This window comes from Aquarana catesbeiana, linkage group LG06 (genome assembly GCF_042186555.1).
Source record: "Aquarana catesbeiana isolate 2022-GZ linkage group LG06, ASM4218655v1, whole genome shotgun sequence".
In the NCBI taxonomy this organism is placed as follows: domain Eukaryota; kingdom Metazoa; phylum Chordata; class Amphibia; order Anura; family Ranidae; genus Aquarana; species Aquarana catesbeiana.
The window spans coordinates 80659237-80679690 of record NC_133329.1 but is presented as its reverse complement, the minus strand read 5'-3'; the positions used below and the strand labels follow the sequence as shown (position 1 = coordinate 80679690).

Genomic DNA, 20454 nt, shown 5'->3' with positions numbered 1-20454 from the left:
CCGGAAATGCAGGATCATGTATATATACGTGATCCTGCGCAGCGCGACCGTCCTGTAGCAATAAAAGTCCTCCTGCTTTCTCGCTGACGCCAACATCTTTAGCTGGTTTTCTTCTTGGTTAGGCACCTTGATTGGTCAGCCCAGGATGGCGTGAATGCGTGAATGCGCACCAGACTGAACTGATTGCAGCATTGGACGCATGCCTCAGAATATACACTGAGCTGCATATGCTCAAAAAGTCTGCATACTCGTAATTTATTTTTTAGTATGTAAAGTTCCACATTAAAGTGGATCCAGTATTAGATGAGCAAAGGACCCACTGGTATTGGAATGACTGGCAGTCTCCGCCAGGCCATGCCTCCATTTCACTCCACCCCTTTTGAGCTTAATCATGCAAGCATCAGCTAGATTTTTTCATGTTAAAGAGGAGATGCAGCCTTCTCACATAATTTGTAATAAAAACATCTTTGCCATTATAAAGCTTCCCCCCAACCACTTTGCATATTATTTTATATATACTGTGATTCTGTACTTGCCAAAAATGCTGCAGAAATCTCCCTCCACTGAGTCTGGCTGCATCCATTTTAACTGTGGGCAGCTGAAGCTGCTGCCTGTTCCCTTCCTGGATTTACACAGACACACACCTCCAGCTCTGCAGCTCTCATTGGCCCTCTTATGACTCATCCCCACTGCCTTCCTGGCAGACTCTCACAAGAGCGAGCGAGAGAGCTGTGCATGATGTCATAAGCCTAGGCTAATGACCAGACAAGAAACGGGAAGTGTGCTGTATAAGGGATTTACTGGCAGAAAAAATAATGTTTTATTATCCAAAGTTCAAACCACAAGGGCAGAAGATTTAATAGATGGAAAGATGAAAAAATGACTGAAGTTCCGCTTTAAGGACCATATTTAGTGATAAAAAGGGGAAGCCTTATTTCTGCGTCCAGAACCACGACGAGTGAACTTCTGCAGGTCCAGTCGTCTTTATTCGCAGGAAGGCTTGCTTTTAATGTATTTTTTTGTAGGAAGTGAAGACGGCGTTTACAGGAATGTTGAGACGTGGAATTCTGAAAGGTTTTTGCGGTGGCATTTATTTTCAGGCTAAGCAGAACCCTTCCTGTATTTTTAGAAAAAAAAAAAAAATCGCATCCTCTGCGTCTGCACGGAGAGGGGAAAAGTGCTCGGGGCGTTGACGGAGGATCTTCTGATCTGCAGCGTCTTTTTGGTCTCTCCTGTAATCAGGGAGAGCTGCACCTGGTACCCCCCGCTCATTGTGCCAGCCTGCTCTTAGGTCTGCGGTAATTTTAATTGAGCTGAGCCAGCTGGGAACCTCCCCTGACTTGTAGAAGAGAAATATGAAAGGGTGCGCCCCGGAGCTTGAAAGGGAACGTTTGTTTGGTGTTCGCTTTTTTGGCAATACGGCCCCTGTATGTGGTTTATTTAAAGAGAAACCCTCCCCCCAAGGCGAGAATTAATCCGTCTCGTTAGTCCTGTTAGGAATTTACTAAAAGAGAGTCAGGTGAAATTTCAATGACTTACTCCGAAATTCTTTTTCACTTAAAAAAAAAAAAAATAGTCTAAGGCTGGCCATACATTATACAATTTTCTTCTATAGTTTTCTTTTACATTTACCAAAACTTTATAATATGAGGTCAAATCTAAACACTTTCAATTTGTGTGCAATCAGGCAGGCCCTTGCACTACATACCGTATATACTAGAGTATAAGCCCAGTTTTTCAGCACTTTTTTTGTGCTGAAAATGTCCCCCTCGGCTTATACTTGAGTCGAGCACTTTTCTGCAGCAGAGAATGACATTTTCCAAACCGAACTTGGGGCCCCATATCTCGGGGCCACTTGGTGCTAGGAACCCCAAATTTGGTGTGCAAACCCAGTTGAACTAGCACTACAACATATCTAAAGTTGGGGTTTCTAGTGGCTAGTTCAACTAGCACACCAAATTTGGGGTTTCTACCACCAAGTGGCCCCGAGATACGGGGCCCCAAAGTCAGTTCAGATAATGTCATTCTCTGCTGCAGAAAAGTGCTTGACATTTTCCAAACCGACTTTGGGGCCCCGTATCTCGGGGCCACTTGGTGCTAGGAACCCCAAATTTGGTGTGCAAACCCAGTTGAACTTGCACTACAACATATCTAAAGTTAGGGTTTCTAGCACCAAGTGGCCCCGAGATACAGGGCCCCAAAGTCGGTTCAGATAATGTCATTCTCTGCTGCAGAAAAGTGCTCGACATTTTCCAAACCGATTTTGGGGCCCCGTATCTTGGGGCCACTTGGTGCTAAGAACCCCAGCTTTGGATACGTTGTAGTGCTAGTTCAACTGGGTTTGTACACCAGAAATGGGGTTCCTAGCACTAAGTGCCCCCGGGATATGGGGCCCCAAATTTGGTCAACTGTGTCCATCTGCAGCAATGTCATTGCGGGACCTTTTGGGTCCAGAGACGCCAAATCTTGCCTGCAGCTAGGGGGCATCTGGGAACCCTTAACTACTGAGTTTGAAGTTCGGGGGACCTATGACTGCAAATGGGCACAGTGAGGCTGCAAATGGGCATTGTTGACCCTCTTTTCCACTTACAGTAGCTGCGCATTTCCCACCCAAGGCTTATACTCGAGTCAATAAGTTTTCCCAGTTTTTTGTAGTAAAATTAGGTGCTTCGGCTTATATTCGGGTCGGCTTATACTCGTGTATATTCGGTAGTTTAAGTTAAATCTAAAGGAAATTGAATAAGAAAATTGTATAATGTATGGCCAGCTTTAGCTTTTTGTGCTATTAACTTTAGTGCATCGTTATTAGTTTACCATGTTTCAGGCACTGGGGTCCACAGGGGGAGTTGATTTAGGTAGCTTTCAGAAAACCCAGACAGGATCTTACCAGTACCAGTGACATGCCACATCAACTGTCCCTGATTTGGAGGGACTGTCACTATACTGCAACCAAATCCCTCTGTCCCACATTGCTCCCTCTTCCAAGTCTGAAGTGTAGTCCTCTACAAAGAAAAAAAAAATACACTATAGGGGTGTATATGAGCTGTTCATCCTGCAGAACTGCATGCGCATTCATTCTGTGCAAATGTTTTAGGCAATTTTCTTTCCAGGTCAAATGTTATTCATTCATAAAGAATAGAGTAAATTTTGAAAATACCACATTATGGCCACTAGATGGAGCTAACGATTATAGTGAATAAACATCTATTTCCTATGATTGTCAGCTTCATCTAGTAGCAATAAGGCAGTATTTTTCTGATTCACTCTACTTGATAAGGCCTCATTCACATAAGAACATTTTGAAATTGCGGGCAGAATCGCTGCTCTTCTGCCCGCTGTTCCAAATTTGCGACAGAATGCATAACGTGCATTTGGGTGCCATTATTCTTAGGCCCCTTTCACACTGAAATAGGTTTTCGTGAGCTTTTCAGGCTCTTTTTTTTTTTTTTTTGGCGTGAAAGCGCCTGAAAAGTGCCTCAGTGTGAAAGGGGTCTTAAAGTGACACTAACCACTTCAGCCCAGGAAGAATTTGCCTCCTTAATGACCTGGCCATTTTTTCGCGATACGGCACTGCGACGCTTTAACTGACAATTGCGCGGTCGTGCGACGTTGTACCCAAACAAAATGTACGTCCTTTTTTTTCCCCACAAATAGAGCTTTCTTTTGGTGGTATTCATCCCTGAGGTTTTATTTTGCGCGCTATAAACAAAAAAGTGACAATTTTGAAAAAAAATGTTTTTTTACTTTCTGCTATAATACATATCCAAAAAAAAAAAAAAATATATATATATATTTATAAAACAAATGTTTTCATCAGTTTAGGCCAATATGTATTCTTCTACATATTTTTGGTGGAAAAAATGGCAATAGGCGTATATTGATTAGTTTGCGCAAAGGCTATCGCGTCTACAAACTATAGGATAGATTTAGGGACTTTTTTTTTTTTATTATTGTTTTTTGCTGGTAATGGCTGCGATCTGCAATTTTTAGTGGGGCTGCGATATTGCGGTGGACAAATCTGTCCCCAAATGCCACTTTTTTGGGGACCAGTGATATTATTGCCTCTATCAGTGCTATAAAAATTCACTCATTACTGTATAAATGGCACTGGGCGGGAAGGGGTTAACACTAGGGGGCGATCAAGGGGTTAACTGTGTTCCCTTACTTAGTGTGTTCTAACTGTGGGGGGGAGGTGGGCTGCCTGGGACATGACAGAGATCACTGTTCCCGATCACTGGGAACAGCAGATCTCTTCGATGTCTCCTATTAGAGTGGGTATCCGCCTTGTTTACAATGGCAGATCACCGGTCTGCCTCTGTATACAGCGATCGCGCACCGCCCCCAATCTCACGTGCACAGACCGACGTACAGGCACACACCCCCTAACACTTACCTGAGGTCCCTCTCTGACCAGCGATGTCCACGAGTGTCTCAGCCGTCCGAGATTCTCCTTCATGATTGGCTGAGACGCAGCAGTGGCACCATTGGCTCCCGCTGCTTTCATTTAAAGTCAGCTAGCCAATCAGGGGAGAGAGGAGGTGAGTCTGGGTCGGGGCTCTGTGTCTGAATGGACACAGGGAGCTGTAACTCAGCTTGGGTGACCCCATAGCAAGCTGCTTGCTGTGGGAGCACTGAACAGGAGGGAGGGGCCAGGATCACAGAAGAGGGGCCCAAGAAGAGGAGGATCCGGGCTGCTCTGTGCAAATCCACTGCAAGGGAGCAAGTTAGTATAACATGTTTATTATTTTTATAGGCAAAAACAAGACTTTACAATCACTTTAAGGCTGGGTTCGCACTGCTCCAACATGGAAGTCGGACGACTTCTGATCCGACTTTGCCCTACGTCTTCATGTCCGACTTCCATGCGACTTCAATGAACGGGATCCGACAATACCAGGCCCTTTGAGTCTGGTATGGTTATTGAGGAGGGAACCCCACGCCAATTTTTTTTTTTTTTTTAAACGACGTGGGGTCCCCTCCCAAGACCAGAACAGACCCTTCAGTCTGGTATGGATTTTAAGGGAAACCCCCACACCAAAATTTAAAAAAAAATGGCGTGGGACCCCCCCCCAAAAAAAACCTTATCCTGAGCAAGCAGCCCGGCAGGTTCGGAAGGGGGGGCGGGGACGAGCGAGCGCCCGCTCCTGGACCATATCAGGCCACATGCCTTTAACATGGGGGGGGTAGGTGCTTGCGTCCCCCACCCCAAAGCACCTTGCCCCCATTTTGATAGGGACAGGGCCTCTTCCCGAAAACCCTGGGTGGGGATTGTGGGGGTCTGCAGGCAGGGGGGCTTATCAAAATCTGGAAACCCCCTTTAACAAGGGGGCCCCAGATCCCGGCCCCCCCATGTGAATGAGTATGTGGGGTACATTGCACTCCTACTCATTCACCCAAAAAAGTGTCAAAAATACATAAAAACAGTAAATCGGTTTTTGACAAAGCCCTTTATTAAAGTAGCTCCAACATGTCTTCTCCCTCGAGTTCTTCTCGCGGTCTTCTACCTCTGGTTCTTCTCCCTTCGCTGTCGTCTTCCTCCAGTTCTTCTCCCTTCGCTGTCTTCTACCTCCGGTTCTTCTCCCTTCGCTGTCTTCTTCCTCTGGTTCTTCTCCCTTCGCTGTCTTCTTCCTCTGGTTCTTCTCCCTTCGCTGTCTTCTTCCTCTGGTTCTTCTCCCTTCGCTGTCTTCTTCCTCCGGTTCTTCTCCCTTTGCTGTCGTCTTCCTCCGGTTCTTCTCCCTTTGCTGTCTTCTTCCTCCGGTTCTTCTCCCTTCGCTGTCTTCTTCCTCTGGTTCTTCTCCCTTCGCTGTCTTCTTCCTCTGGTTCTTCTCCCTTCGCTGTCTTCTACCTCCGGTTCTTCTCCCTTCGCTGTCTTCTTCCTCTGGTTCTTCTCCCTCCGGTGATGTCTTCTCTGACGCTAGCTCCCGCTGTTTTGTTGGCTCCCACTGTCTGCCATTTCTTATATAGCCATGGGGCTATATCATCCAGACACCCAGTCCCCTTGTGACTTTTTCAAAGTCGGACCGACTTGTGTCAGACCAGTTAAGATGGCTCTCATAGGGAACCATTGATTTATGCATGTCATGCGACATGAAGTTGGAGCGTATGTCGCACCAGTGTGAACAGAGCAGCCCCCGAACCTCCTCTTTTCGGGTCCCCCACTGGCGCTCCTAGCTCCTCCTCTTCAGTCGGTGCCACCAATAGCAAGCGGCTTGCTCTGGGGCTACTGGTGCATGCTTGCTCCTGAGCCCTGCTCTATGCATCCATACGACACACAGAGCAGCAGCTCGGCCCTGCCCACCACTCTCCTCATTGGCTCACTGGCTGTGATTGACAGTAGCAGGAGCCAATGGCTCCTGCTGCTGTCTCAGCCAATGAGGAATGAGAGACCCAGGAGAAGCTCAGCTCTCGTACACGTCTCTGGATCAAGAGGGAGCTTAGGTAATTGTTAGGGGGGACTGGGGGGAGGCGCTGCACATAGAAGGTTTTTTACCTCAATGCATAGAATGCATTAAAGGGGTTGTAAAGGTAAAAATTTTTTCACCTTAATGCATTCTATGCATTAAGGTGAAAAAACTTCTGACAGAACCGCCGCCCCCAGCCCCCCCGTTTTACTTACCTGACGCCTCGAAAGTCAGCTTCGCGTTCCCGACATCTGTTCCTCCGCTCACCCTGGCCGCTGATTGGCTGCAGTGGATGGATTGAAAGCAGCGCAGCCATTGGCTCGCGCTGCTGTCAATCACATCCGATGACGCGGCGCGCCGGGGGGCGGGGCCGAGTGATACAGCGAGCGGCTATAGCCGCCGGCTGTATCACGGGAGCGCGCCCGCAAGCACTCACCACCGTGCGAGGGAGCTCGCATTAAGGTGGTGAATGCTTGCGGGGAGGAGCTGAAACAGCCGCCGAGGGACCCCAGAAGACCAGGTTCGGGGCCACTCTGTGCAGAACGAGCTGCACAGTGAAGGTAAGTATAACATGTTTGTTATTTTAAAAAAAAAAAAAAAACACCTTTACAAACGCTTTAATTAATGCATTAATGGCACTCCAAACGTGGTGTGATCCCACCAGGTTTGTCAGGTGGCAGAATGGCGCAGCAAAATGCGCAGTTAATAGTTGCGCTGAGCTTTTCAGCCAAAAAGGAGCAGGAGCTTCTTTTTGGGCGAAAAATGCGCATAGGGAAGCCCTTTGAAGTGAAAGGGCTGACTTATGCGTGACACGCGTTTCTGCATGTAAAGCATGCTTTAAAAATTGCCAGGCAGAGTGCTCTTTTCCGCTACCCAAGGTCTTAATGGGGTCTAAATGAATAACATTTGACCTGGGGAGAAAACAGGCTAATAGCATTTGTTCTGTGTGACTGGGGGCAAAATCCAATTTTATTAGGCTATTTTCTTTCCAGGTCAAATGTTGTTCTTTCAGAAAGAATAGAGTGAATCTGGAAAATACTACATTATAACCACTAGATGGAGCTGACAATTGTAGTAAATAAGTATTGCGGATGATTTTCAGCTCCATCTAGTGGCACACTATTTTCCTAATTGACTCCACTGTATGAATAAATAACATTTGACTTGGAGAGAAAAAGCCCAAAAACATTTGCCCATTCGCACAGAACGAATGTACGTTCGTTTTCTCCACACAAATAGCTCTGCAAATTTTTGTACTAATACATTACTATGTAACTACCAAACATGTCAGACTGGCCTAAACATCTTATACAGCACCTAAATTAATGGATATTTTTATTATGGATAGGTATTTTTAGGTTTAATTTTTTTTTTTTTTCGTGTATTCGTGCTTAATACTCTGTTTCTCTGGGGGCCTGACAGGGGGTGTGTCCCTTGCCTACATACTTTGTGCTAAAAGTGTCCCTATTTGCCATCTCAGAAAGTTGGGAGGTATGTGGATACAGATCTAGCTGTCACTATAAGAGCAGGCTTCGATCCCATGAGTGCGTCATCTCCAGTTAAATCCCAGTTTCCAAGGTCTCTGATTCAGGATATGGAGCCCCTATTGAATAATCTATTGATCCAGCGGGTGGTTCCCTCTCTGTCAAATGTCTCAACCTGAATTGTTTTACTTAGAATGGAACTCAGAATCAAGATATTTGCCCATTTTTGGACCAGGTCTCTTGAAAGCCTACTGCCAACCCAATTATACTGGCAGCACCCCCTCCATATTCTGCAGCTAGGCACCAATATTGCCCTTGGTGTCCCTGCAGCCATGCCTTATGCTGCACTGTTCCTCTATGTGGAGTCGGCCATCTTAGTAGAAGAGCAGGGCTATCCTTTTTCTTGTCAGAGCTACCCCCTGATTTCCTATAACCAACCCACTGCTTGCACCAGGGCTCTTGAGTGGAGTACTGAGGCAGGGTGCTCTGATGTTTTCAGGAAGTTATGTACAGAACCTTGCCTGTTCCTCCCACTAGCTATGATCTGCCTGCATTGCATAGCAAAGCAGAAAGACCCAGTGATGATGTGTGTGACCAGTGGCCCACTCTGCTGTGGTCCAACAGTTGGAGCAGAGGCTCCTCATTCAGGCTGGGAGTGTGAGCTTTGTTGAGTGGAGGTTATAGCTCTAACTCTAACTCACTGGTGGGCTAAAGCTCTAATTCTAACTCACAAGTGGACTAAAGCTTTAACTCCAACTCACTGGTGGGATATAGCTCTAATTCAGTGGTGGGCTATAGCTCTAACTATAACTCACTGGTGGGCTATAGCTCTAACTCACAAGTGGGCTAAAGCTTTAACTCCATCTCACGGGTGGGCTATAGCTCTAATTTAGTGGTAGGCTATAGCTCTAATTTAGTGGTAGGCTATAGATCTAACTCCAACTCACTGGTGGGCTATAGCTTTAACTCCAACTCACTGGTGCATTATAGCTCCAACCCTAACTCACTGGTGAGCTATAGCTCTAATTCAGTGGTGGGCAAAAGCTCCAACTCTCATTCACTGGTGGGCTAAAGCTCTAATTCCAACTCACTGGTGGGCTAAAGTTCTAACTCCAACTCACTAGTGTGCTATAGCTCCAACCCTAACTCACTGGTGGGCTATTACTCTAATTCAGTGGTGGGCAAAAGCTCGAATGCACTGTTAGGCTATAGCTCCAACTCTCACTCACTGATGGGCTAAAGCTCTTACTCACTGGTGGGCTAAAGCTCCAACTCTAACTCACAAGTGGGCTAAAGCTCTAACTCTTAACTCACAAGTGGGCTAACTCTCTGGTGGGCTAGAGCTCTAACTCACTGGTGGGCTATAGCTCTAACTCACTGGTGGGCTCTAGCTCTAACTCACTGGTGGGCTCTAGCTCTAACTCACTGGTGGGCTCTAGCTCTAACTCACTGGTGGGCTCTAGCTCTAACTCACTGGTGGGCTATAGCTCTAACTCACTGGTGGGCTCTAGCTCTAACTCACTGGTGGGCTCTAGCTCTAACTCACTGGTGGGCTATAGCTCTAACTAACTGGTGGGCTATAGCTCTAACTCACTGGTGGGCTATAGCTCTAACTCACTGGTGGGCTATAGCTCTAACTCACTGGTGGGCTATGGCTCTAACTCACTGATGGGCTATGGCTCTAACTCACTGGTGGGCTATGGCTCTAACTCACTGGTGGGCTATAGCTCTAACTCTCTCTGGTGGGCTATAGCTCTAACTCTCTCTGGTGGGCTATAGCTCTAACTCTCTCTGGTGGGCTATAGCTCTAACTCTCTGGTGGGCTATAGCTCTAACTCTCTGGTGGGCTATAGCTCTAACTCTCTGGTGGGCTATAGCTCTAACTCTCTGGTGGGCTATAGCTCTAACTCTCCGGTGGGCTATAGCTCTAACTCACTGGTGGGCTATAGCTCTAACTCACTGGTGGGCTATAGCTCTAACTCACTGGTGGGCTATAGCTCTAACTCACTGGTGGGCTATAGCTCTAACTCACTGGTGGGCTATAGCTCTAACTCACTGGTGGGCTATAGCTCTAACTCTCTCTGGTGGGCTATAGCTCTAACTCTCTGGTGGGCTATAGCTCTAACTCTCTCTGGTGGGCTATAGCTCTAACTCTCTCTGGTGGGCTATAGCTCTAACTCTCTGGTGGGCTATAGCTCTAACTCACTGATGGGCTATAGCTCTAACTCACAGGGGACATGTCTGACCTTTACCAGAGAGGGAAATTGCTTACATTCAGAGTCCAATGGTCTGGCTCTTCTGCATGACGATAGGGCACAGACTTTTTACTATGGCCATGGACTACTTTACAACCTAAATATAGGGTAAGACTCTGTTTACCATTATAATGCACGACAAAGCTATTGGCAGATTTTTATTCTGGGGTTCAGTTGGGCTTTAAGCACAATGTGCATTGGATAGCTTAGATGCTTGAAGGTAGCCTGTCAGTACATCACTTAGCATAAACCTTGTACTTATTTGGCTCTGGCATATCCCCTTTCCCTAATTCCCACAATGCACTGCTTCTGGCACCTCACTTGAACTGCAGCTGCAGTGGGCTGTAAGATGTTTGCATGCCTGAGATGTAGCTTACAAGTTGGCTTGGGTGCTCCCATGAACACTTAGGAACAGATTTATAACCTAGCAGTACTATTTATTTCACCTTGTGGTTCTTGCTAACACACAGTTATCCCAATTCATGCTTATGTGATCTAATGACAGATTCTCTTTAATGCAAGTACTATACTTTAGGGCTTGGTGTCTTGCAAGCCCTTTAGGCACTGCAGTATACTCCTTTTATTGTTCTATTGTTCACTGAACCCCAAGATTTGCAGTGCTGGAGATCTGTTCTCTCAACCAAAATACAGGTACTGGGGCTGTTTGTGCATCCAAAGAGAACCTGTTGCATGGTAAGGCAATGCTTTTATTTGCTGTTATGTTGTGTTGTCTTGCATCCTCGTGCCAAAATGATTGACAGCTCGGCCTCCCAAAACACAGTAGCGATCCTACATGGCTCCCGTTTAATATGCTGTCCGTGCCTCAAGACCTGGAAGATTTTCAAGTCTACAGCTTCCTGGTGGCCAATAATTCACCCAAGGTTAAAAAGCTGTCAGTCGACACTTTACCTAATAGAGGATAGATTTTTTTTTTCTTGGAGCCATTAAAGTATCATAGCATTATCCCGGAACAGCTAGAGTAGGGTGTCCTTGACTGGTTTCAGGTTTTTATCTGGAAGCGCTGGTTGGTTCAGTCCAGAGAGGATAGTAAGCCTTATATATCAGTGTCTGAAAGAAAAAAAAAAATTCTTGTTGCTAATGGCAACCAAATTTTTGCTTTAATTCTCCCATAGGAGAAATTAGGGGACGTGTTTGCTGTGGACAGCAAGAACTGGTTTTGGCAAATAAGGCCCGGGGTTATGGCAAAAGTTTGGATTATAAAAGGAAAATTTTAGCCCAACCCGTCAAACATCAGACCCCTGCTGCCACAGTTTCAAAGTATGCAGTTGGCATTGTAACTGTATATAAATTAGCATGAAAAGAAAGCCAGTACTCGCAAAATAAACCTCAAAAACTTTTTTGAGGTTGTAATGCAAAAGTTGATAGCATGGAACCAAGCATAATACACTGAAGTTTCAGGCCCTGATGGATCCCTTACTCAAGGTGACGAGCAAACATCTAGGGGTCCATCTCAGTCTGAAACTTTGATGTATTATGTTTGCTTCCATTTTTGTAACTTTTGCATTGTGACCTCATAAAGATGCTTGAGGTTTATTTTGTGAGTGTTGACTTACTTTGTGTGGCTTATAAAAGGGATACTCTTATTTAAGAAAGATAAAATTAAAATGTACAGATCACTTTATCATATCTGCTGTTCATTTCAAAAGCAATCTGTAGGAAAGTGTTTGTTAGCTTTGTGGATCCAAATGTGATAGCTTACAAAGTTTTATCAACTACCCTGGCTGAATTGGATGACCATCTCGAATCTATGGTAGGTTCCAAGTTGTGCTGTCCAGCTGCTGCTTGGGGTTGGGGTAAGAGATAGGGCAAAAACCTGACTTCGTTGCTCCTAATAGGCAGCATCTGGCAACTCTGTCCATCTCTTCCTCCTCCCATCTTCATCAACACGAATAGAAACACTCAGCCATGCTGACCATTCTTGTTCTTGGGCCTACTGCCCAATCCTGGTGACAGAGGGAGTCTAGAGGTGGTCTAGCCCTGCTCATATCCTCCTCCTCTCATTCTCTTTGACTTGAACAGAAATGTTCAGCCATGCTGACCATTCTTGTTCTTGGTCCTACCACCCGATCCAGATGCCTGAGGAAGTCTAGAGGTGGTCGAGCCCTGCTCATCTCCTTCTCCTCCCATTCTCGTTGACATTAACAGAAATGTTGACATTAAGAAATGCCTACCACCCATTTCTGGTGACTGAAGAAGTCGTAGAGCCATGCTAATCACCTCCTCCTTCCATTCTTTTTGATAAGAACAGAAATGTTCAGCCATGCTGACCATTTGTGTTCTTGGCCCACCACCCAATCCTAGTGCCTGAGGCAGTCTAAAGGTGGTCTAGCCCTGCACATATCCTTCTCTTATTCTTGTCAACATGAACAGAAATGTTCAGCCATGCTGACCATTCATGCTCTTGGGCCTACACTCAACCCTGGTGCCGGAGGAAGTCTAAAGATGGTCTAGCCCTGCTCCTTACCTCCTCTCATTCTCATCGACACAAATAGCATCGTAACCATGCTAACCATTTGTGTTCTTTGGCCTGCCACCCAATCTTGGTGACTGAGGAAGACTAGAAGTGGTCTAGCCCTGCTCATCTCCTCCTCCTCCCATTCTTTTCGGCATGCACAGAAATGTTTAGCCATCCTGACTATTTGTGTTCTTGGGCCTACCACCCAATCCTGGTGCCTGAGGAAGCCTTGAGGTGGCCTTTTCCAGACCTCTCACTCACATACAGTACAAGAATAGACACACAGCATGGGCCAAACAAAGGTTCTAATGAGAGCTACGTTATGCCGAAAACTCAGACCTTACTGAAACTTCAAAAAAGGTGTCACCTATACCTCTAAATGGGAGTGCCCACACATTACAATTTGTACAATCTCTTTAAGATTTTTATGGGCTGATTTAATCGACATAGTTCTTTGTAATGAGTGAGACCAGCTTTAGAAGATTGGCCCATAAACATACAGTATACATAGAGACTTTTTAAAAACATGCAGTGTTTGATTTATTTATTATATATTTACTTAATGATGGGGAGTAAAATAAAAAGGGATACTATCTCTTGGGGGGGGGGAGGGCAGCCAGGAGTGATTTAGTAAAACTTGGTTCTACTGGCTTGACTGGCTGAGAAAATATAATTTCCGGTAGACCTGGCTGGATGAGGTTATCCTCTGATGCATGGACCCCGACCAACAGCAGTGCTAGCTCTCCTGGCTTGGCGTCATACCTTCAGCCCAGTTGGAACTCAACTGTGGGGTGGTCTGGTCTCTGGACTTTGCATTACAGATCTCAGCTAGTGACTCCCCTTTATCCACCACCAACCCCCTTCCCCACTGTACCCTCCCTCCCCTCACCATGCAATCCCCCCCCCCCATCCCCCCACCATCCAAACCCCCCTCCCCTAACCATTTATTTTCTTTTTTCTGTGCCCTTACTAATTGGACTATTGGCTCTCCATACTTAGGGGTGCGGTAGGCATGCTCTGTCAGGCTGATTTTATACTGGGTGTTCCCAGGGTGTAGTGTGGCCACATTGACATGGGGAGTGAGGGGCCCATGCCCCCCCCCCGCAGTCATTTCCCATACTTAGGCTTATGTAAGGGTACCACTTTGATTTTATTTTGTCTTGTACACCTTTTATGAAGATACTGGTTTTCTGTGTACATTTTTTTTTTTTTTTTTACACTCACCACAGAAATGATCGTAATATTGGGGGCATTTTCACTGTTTATCCTATTCTGTGTTGTGAAAATTATAAAGAATTAAAAAAAAAAATAAAGGCAGATAAATCCCGTTTCAAAGCAGAGAAGAGGAACAGTAGAGCCTTTGCTAAAATGAAAGTTTAAAAAAAAAAAAACATTTCCATGCAAAGATAGTACAAATCTTCATTAACATAGGGGTCTACGGGAGACATCACAGAGGGTAGTGGTGGGGGGTCCTGAAATTTGACACGCCTGGAAGAGTCCGTTTCTACTTATCAATACAGCTCAGATCTGCAGTGCAGCAGAAAAGGTCAGTATTTACTTTGCAGGGAAACATTTTTTGGAGCTTTCATTTTAGCGACAGAGTTGCTTTAAAGCATGTCAACCCACAATTTTCAGATTCATAATACAGTATGTGTCTGCTGTACCATGTACTTGTATTAAAAAAATATCCTGTTCTCTTTGTATTGCTTCCTGGTGTAATGCCTGGTGTTCCTGCCAGTCCCTCTGCTTTCTTATTAAAAACTGACCACACTAGGCATGAGAGCACAGCCTGGTCAGTTTTCTAGCAGTGCTGAGAACTCGGCCTGATCTCCTCCAACGATCAGACTTGTGCTGACACTCTCTACCGGGCATGAAAATTCACTGGAAAGACCAGTGTGCTGCTGCTGCTTCTCCTCCTCCCCTAGCTTTCTAAGATCCTTACGCATCTAAGAACAGAGAGGATGTGATCACTTATAAAAAAAAAAAGGAGGGGGGGTATTTATACTGTTTTTATATCTATAAACAAATGTTTTGCCTTTCCATTTTAAACTGAATGGGTTGTTTTACAAGGTGAGGCTTTACATAAACTTATCTGGATGCCTCATCAAATCTCTATCACAAATCCTAAAAATTGAGGGTTTGTTTTGCATGTAATGATATAATGGTAGAAGCCATGGAAATCACTCCTTTTTAGGGCTTGTTCACACTTGCTTCGGTCTCTGAAGAGCGATCCACATTCGGAGAGCATTTGACAGGGGGGCGAGGAGGCGTTGTAACGCCCTTTTTCAACACCGGCTTCTACATTTCAAGTGGTTGAAGGGTGCTTGTCAAAAAAACGACAGGGGGTGGGGGGGGGGTTATAATTTCTGCTACGGTGTGTGTACACCCCTGGCCGCTGCTTAAGGCGTTAGTGATTGGCGGGCAGTAATGTGATTGGGGGGGGGGCCCTTATGTCCCTGGGCCAGCTGTGCTTTCAGTGCTGCTGGTTTACAGCACTGATAAAGCCTCATATAATGGAGCCATTTATTCCATTCTGCATACAGCTGTTAGCCATCATCCGTGCATGGCTTCCATAGAATAGGGCTTGGGGGGGTGCTACGAGAAAGTAAAACCACACAGATTATGGTAAGCAGGATGAAAGGAACCCTTAACGTCCTTTTAGCCCTACCTTTACCATAACCTGTCTGGTTATTCGCTTGCAAACCACAAAAAAAAAAACATTTAACGGAACTCCATGCCAATATTTATGTGGCCAAAGAGGCCCCAAAAAAGGCAAAAGCAGATGTACCAAACACAGTGGAGTGCTTAGCATTTGCAGCCTTGCTTTGCCACAGTCCTGGGCTCAATCCCCAGCAGGTATACTGCCTTCCTGGAATATGTATGTTCTCTGTTGGGTTCCAGAGACCAGGACTGATTTGAAAAGGTCTAGGTTTTATGCGTTTGAGCGCTGTATGTAGAAAAATACATTTTTAGAAAGCTTTTCTTTCTTGCATTAAAAAAAAAAAAAAAAAATGAAAAACTAGTTCTAAAAAAGGAAGGTATAGAAGCTTGTGTGCATGTAGCCTGACCCCATATTCTAAAATAGAACCTTTTGATACAAGCTCCAAAAAAAAAAGCCTCTGTGATCCTTCAGGATCTATCACCTCCGCTCCAGGCGATCATTTCTGCACCTTCTCGTAGGTGACCTTGGAAGAGTTAATGGCAGAGAGAATTTAGGATGTATTATTGATGGATCATGGCTAGTGAAGCCTGGCTTTGCTCTCTCTCTCTCTCCTCCTCTTTGGCTCTCTTGAGGATAGCAAGCAAAGAGCATAGCTGAACTGTCTCTCCCTGACCCCTGTCGTTGGCATTTCAGAGCTCCTTGCTTGCTATTCCTGGCACAAACAGGCAGCCGCACACTCATCCAGCGCGCACACACAAGCAACGCACACGAGAGAGTGAGCGAGAGAAAGAAAGGGGGGCACGCCACCTACTCCCCAAACAAAGGCTGCCGTGCCAGCAGCATCTAAGCACATCTCGAACCCCCCGACCTGATGTCTCAATAGACACTGTCAATGAAACACCCCCCCCCCCCCTACTACCACCACCACCACCACCACCACACACACACCTCCCCTCTCTTCCCTGCTAATGCTGTCTGCTCTCACACCCCTCCTTCTTCTGCCTCTACATTTTCAGGCTGGATGCTACAGCGGACGGTCCTAATTACCTCTCATCCCCAGTGGTTTGTGAATAATCACCGCTGAGAAGGCTTTGAAGGCTTGCTGAGGAGGATGAAAAATACGAATGGTGCCATTTTTCACATCTTCGCCTCCTAAGGACGTACCCTGGTCACCGTGCCCTAAGAGAGAAGCGGACAGAGCTAACGACCCAGGTACCCTATTGCTATATTGTCCTAGGGGGTTCTTGTTCCATGTCCATATTCGGTAAAGCATCTCAAAAGAGGGCATTGACAATGTGCAGTAGCCTGTAGCAACCGGTCACTGGTTGAAGGGTCATCCGGGATGAGGAAAAGTGATTGATTATTGGTTGCTGTAGGTTACTGCACTTTGCTTATTGTCGTATTAAAAAAAGGGGGCTTAAGAAAGTATATGGGGTGATCGGTCTGTTGTGTTGGGGACAAAGTCAGCTCTAGTAGATGCGGATCCAAGTTATCCAATTTACTCCTGCTGGGGAAAGTGGTCAGTTTTATAGGTGCCCAACTGGCGATGCATGTAAAAGGACAGGACCCGAGGATGTTACCTGCCCTATGATGGTAAAAAGAGGTCTGAGGTCTCTAGTTCATTGGGGTCTGGCAGTGTGCAAAATTCATAGATACTGTAGATGGTTGATACTACCTTGTTAACAAATGCAGCTATTATAAAATAAAGCAGCTTACTTATATTATTGTACTTAGTTTTTTTTTTAAGATTGTATGCCCTTTTAACTGCACATTATGCATAAACTGGACATTACCAGACTTAGAGCCTTCTGTAAATGGGATTAATGCACAAAACTAACGAGAACGCACTTGTTCTGCGAATAGAAGAGATTTTTAAAGCATAGTAATTAGTCATTTTCGCTTTAAATATATAAGGCACCCCTTCCCCTTGAAACCGAAGCCCTAACATTGAGCAGGTACGTGAATACTAAGGTTAAGTGCAGAGCACAGTAACTCATAGCAACAAGACCGTCATCCTTCCTTGTTTTGACTACTCATCGCAGGTTGCCGTGGGTAACAGCACTGCTCAGATCCTGATTGGTCTTTACAGCACCTTATTGCATAAGCCTTGTTAATCTCTTGGTCCATCGATAACTGGTTGTGCATTGTTATTGATGTAGGGCTGGTGAAAGATCATTAAGGTAGATTGGCGATTAGCAGCTGCGGATGTGGGCAGTTGCTTGGAAATCTTCCTGCGGAGATTAGTTGGGTATCAAGCTGTCTTGTTCTGAACGGTCGGCTGTTTTTTCTTTTTTTTTTTTTTTTGAGGGAAGGTGTCAGAAATGAGTGACAGGAGGAAAGATCCTTGCAGGTGAGATTGTGTTGCTACAGAAACATACTGTAATACGCACATGCGAGAGATTCTTGGAACGTTCCGCAATGTCCATTGCTGAGTTTTCTTCTGAGTCTGGCACTTGTATGAACTCTCATTTAAGGGGAGGGGGGGCACACCTCTGCAGTACCTGGATCCAGATGTGTTGGACTTATTAAATTCTTCGGTGAGTGGGGGTAAATTTAAGGGTCAGGGAATCCAAATCCCGTACGTCACTTTTGGGGAGATCTCAAGGGGTTGAGCTGATCAGTCATGGTGGTTTTATATCCCTTGGGGCTCCATCAATTAAGTCTCTACACCTGTTTTGTCAGGTCCACCCATCCGTTGTCTATATTATCTATGGAGTGTCAAACTCCCTGTGCGTCACTTCATGGCAGAATGGGGCAGAACTGTGATCTCCAGTGGGGAACTCTCACCACTCTAATCCATAAAAAAAAAAATATAAGAAGCCTGCTTGTGATTCAGCCTAACAGCATTCACCCAAAACTGACATATCAGCATTGACTGGGCTGCCCTTTCATCTACTGGGAGCAAAATTCATCAGTAACGTCACATAAAAGCAGGTTATGATGTTCCGCTTTTTCTTTCCATGGTTATGAGCTACTGCAGTACGTGTACTGAAGGTTATAAATAAGATTTCTGTTTTAGAAAAAAAAGAATACCCGTGCATGGTTACTCATAGAAGAATTACACATGCCTCCATATTTAGGTTTACTTAGCTCGAGGGAGATTTTGGAGCTGAAAGCCAGACTTGGACTACATGAAATCTGACCATTGTCAAAGTGTCAGTTGCCTGACCTCGTGGTGATAGCACATTCTGCTTCCCAGACCACCATTGTGTATGAGAGTTAAAAGAAAAAAAAAAAGAGAGCTCTGTAGTTTACATTCCACTCAATCATAGGGCTCTGTTATTGATGCTGCTATGTACATTTAGAAGCTTGGAGACTGCATGTGTAACTTAAATGTTACTTACTAATGGGAAACCTGAGCCTAGGACGATGCACACAACCATCAGAAGTCCCATTCACACCAGAGGTCCTCCATCACATCAGAAGCCCCCCTTCACGTCAGAGGCCCCTATAATGTCAGAGGACTTCCCTTCACAATAGAGTCCCCCAGCCTCTTTTTCTCAAAGAAAACTTGCAGGAACTCCCTTCTTTTTCCGAGACACCCCTGGTCTCCTCCCCCTACCCACCTCTGAATACCATCCTTTGGTTCCACCCACAACCCACCTCCCAGTACCACCCCTTTTTAGAGAATACAAAACCAAGCATAAGTTTGTGGTGCTAAGCAATTTATACGGAATGTGGTAATGATAACAAGAAAAGCAGTAAAATAAATCGCCTGCAGCCAGAAACAATAGACCCCCCTCACAACAAAATTACCCCCCCCCCCCCCCGCAAAAATAAATCCCTGCCGGCAATAATAGAACCCCCAAAAGGCAGCATCAACAGACCCTCCAGCCATTAGAAAAAATAGACCCCACCCCCTCAAAAGTAGATCTATCCCAGCGGCCAGCACCAATAGACCTTCCAACACACCCAGCACCCTTTGCCATCACACACATTCAGTCCTCCCATCACATCAAAATGATCACTATACATCAGAGGCCTCCCATCATCACAGAGTCTTTCTTATCACAGAGTCAGGGCCCCATCACATTAGCATCTCCCCAACACATCGGAGCTCCCGAGCTCCCTTTATAGTCCCCTCATCCAGGGCAAACTGTTTCTTGTGGTTGCAGCACCCCAGAGGAACCCATATGGCACCCTATGGTGCCGTGGCACTCTGGTTTGAGAAACACAGGCATGATTAGTCAGTAGTCAGGGTAGCAACTTTGAGACCTCAGGAAGCCTTTCAGCTTCAAAGCCATCTTCAGATAATGTAAGTAAATCTAAATGGGGCAAAGTCAAATATCTCATAAATAAACCTGCCCAATTATGACTGATTAGGAATGCTTATTCAAATGCTGGCATAAGCCCGATTCTGTGGTCCTTTTTAAGATATGTTTGAATATGAGAGGGGTTTGTTATTGAATGAAACTGCAGTATGTGTATTAAATGGTTTGCTGTTGGACGGATTTCTTTGCAGCTGTAGATGTTCTAATTTTATGGAACAATACTATTTTTTTTTTCAAAGGCAAATCCTAAACCAGAAGGATACCTTTTGTTATTAATGTGTGTTTTTACTACTCTTGGAGCTCTCCTTTTAATTCATTTGATGGTCACCTACTATTTACGCAGCTTCCTCAGAGATACAAGGGCTTAAAGGGCAGCACCAAATAGAGGAGACTGGATGCCATTGCTCACCTTGGCAACCAGAATGGATCCAAAGTCCATTAGAATAAAAGCATATTGCAATGTGATTTAATCTGGTGCAACAGAGACGCTAAGAGCAAATTTACTGATGCATGCGATACGGCCAAACACGGAGTCACATGACACCCTGCCGGAGAGCACAGGGAAAATGATGTCATGCGCCGATGACACGTTAAGTGGCTCCTTTATCATAACCGTGCAAGCCCTGTCAGAGAGGGAGATTTAGGCAGCTGCAGTTTGTTTTAACGGTGTCATTGAAGGCATAGTACAGTACAGCTCTACAAGGACTGTTCCCTTTGGAGAGTGATTAGAGCAGGGCTAGTGCAGAATTGTCTAGTCAGTCGATCCAAAACGTAAGCCAGTGGACAATTTTAAAAGAGTCTGCCATACCAAAGCTGGTCTGGTATTTTAGTCCTTGCGAGATGCTGCACGTGAAGGGACTTCATTTTTATGTTTAAATTTATACAAATTTTTGCACAAATTTTTA

The 20454-nt window shown here is 45.4% G+C and overlaps 1 protein-coding gene across 2 annotated transcripts in view; it reads left to right on the top strand.

Annotated features, from left to right (window-relative positions):
• Positions 1–20454, top strand: part of RAI1 (retinoic acid induced 1) — a 256999-nt gene that overhangs the window by 106829 nt on the left and 129716 nt on the right. The window contains exon 2 of one of the 2 annotated variants that reach the window (XM_073636302.1): positions 16295–16490. The exons of the other annotated variant lie outside the window; for it this stretch is intronic. The gene's annotated coding sequence lies outside the window, so the exon portion shown is untranslated. The remainder of the gene's footprint in view (positions 1–16294; positions 16491–20454) is intronic. 2 annotated transcript variants of the gene reach the window in all.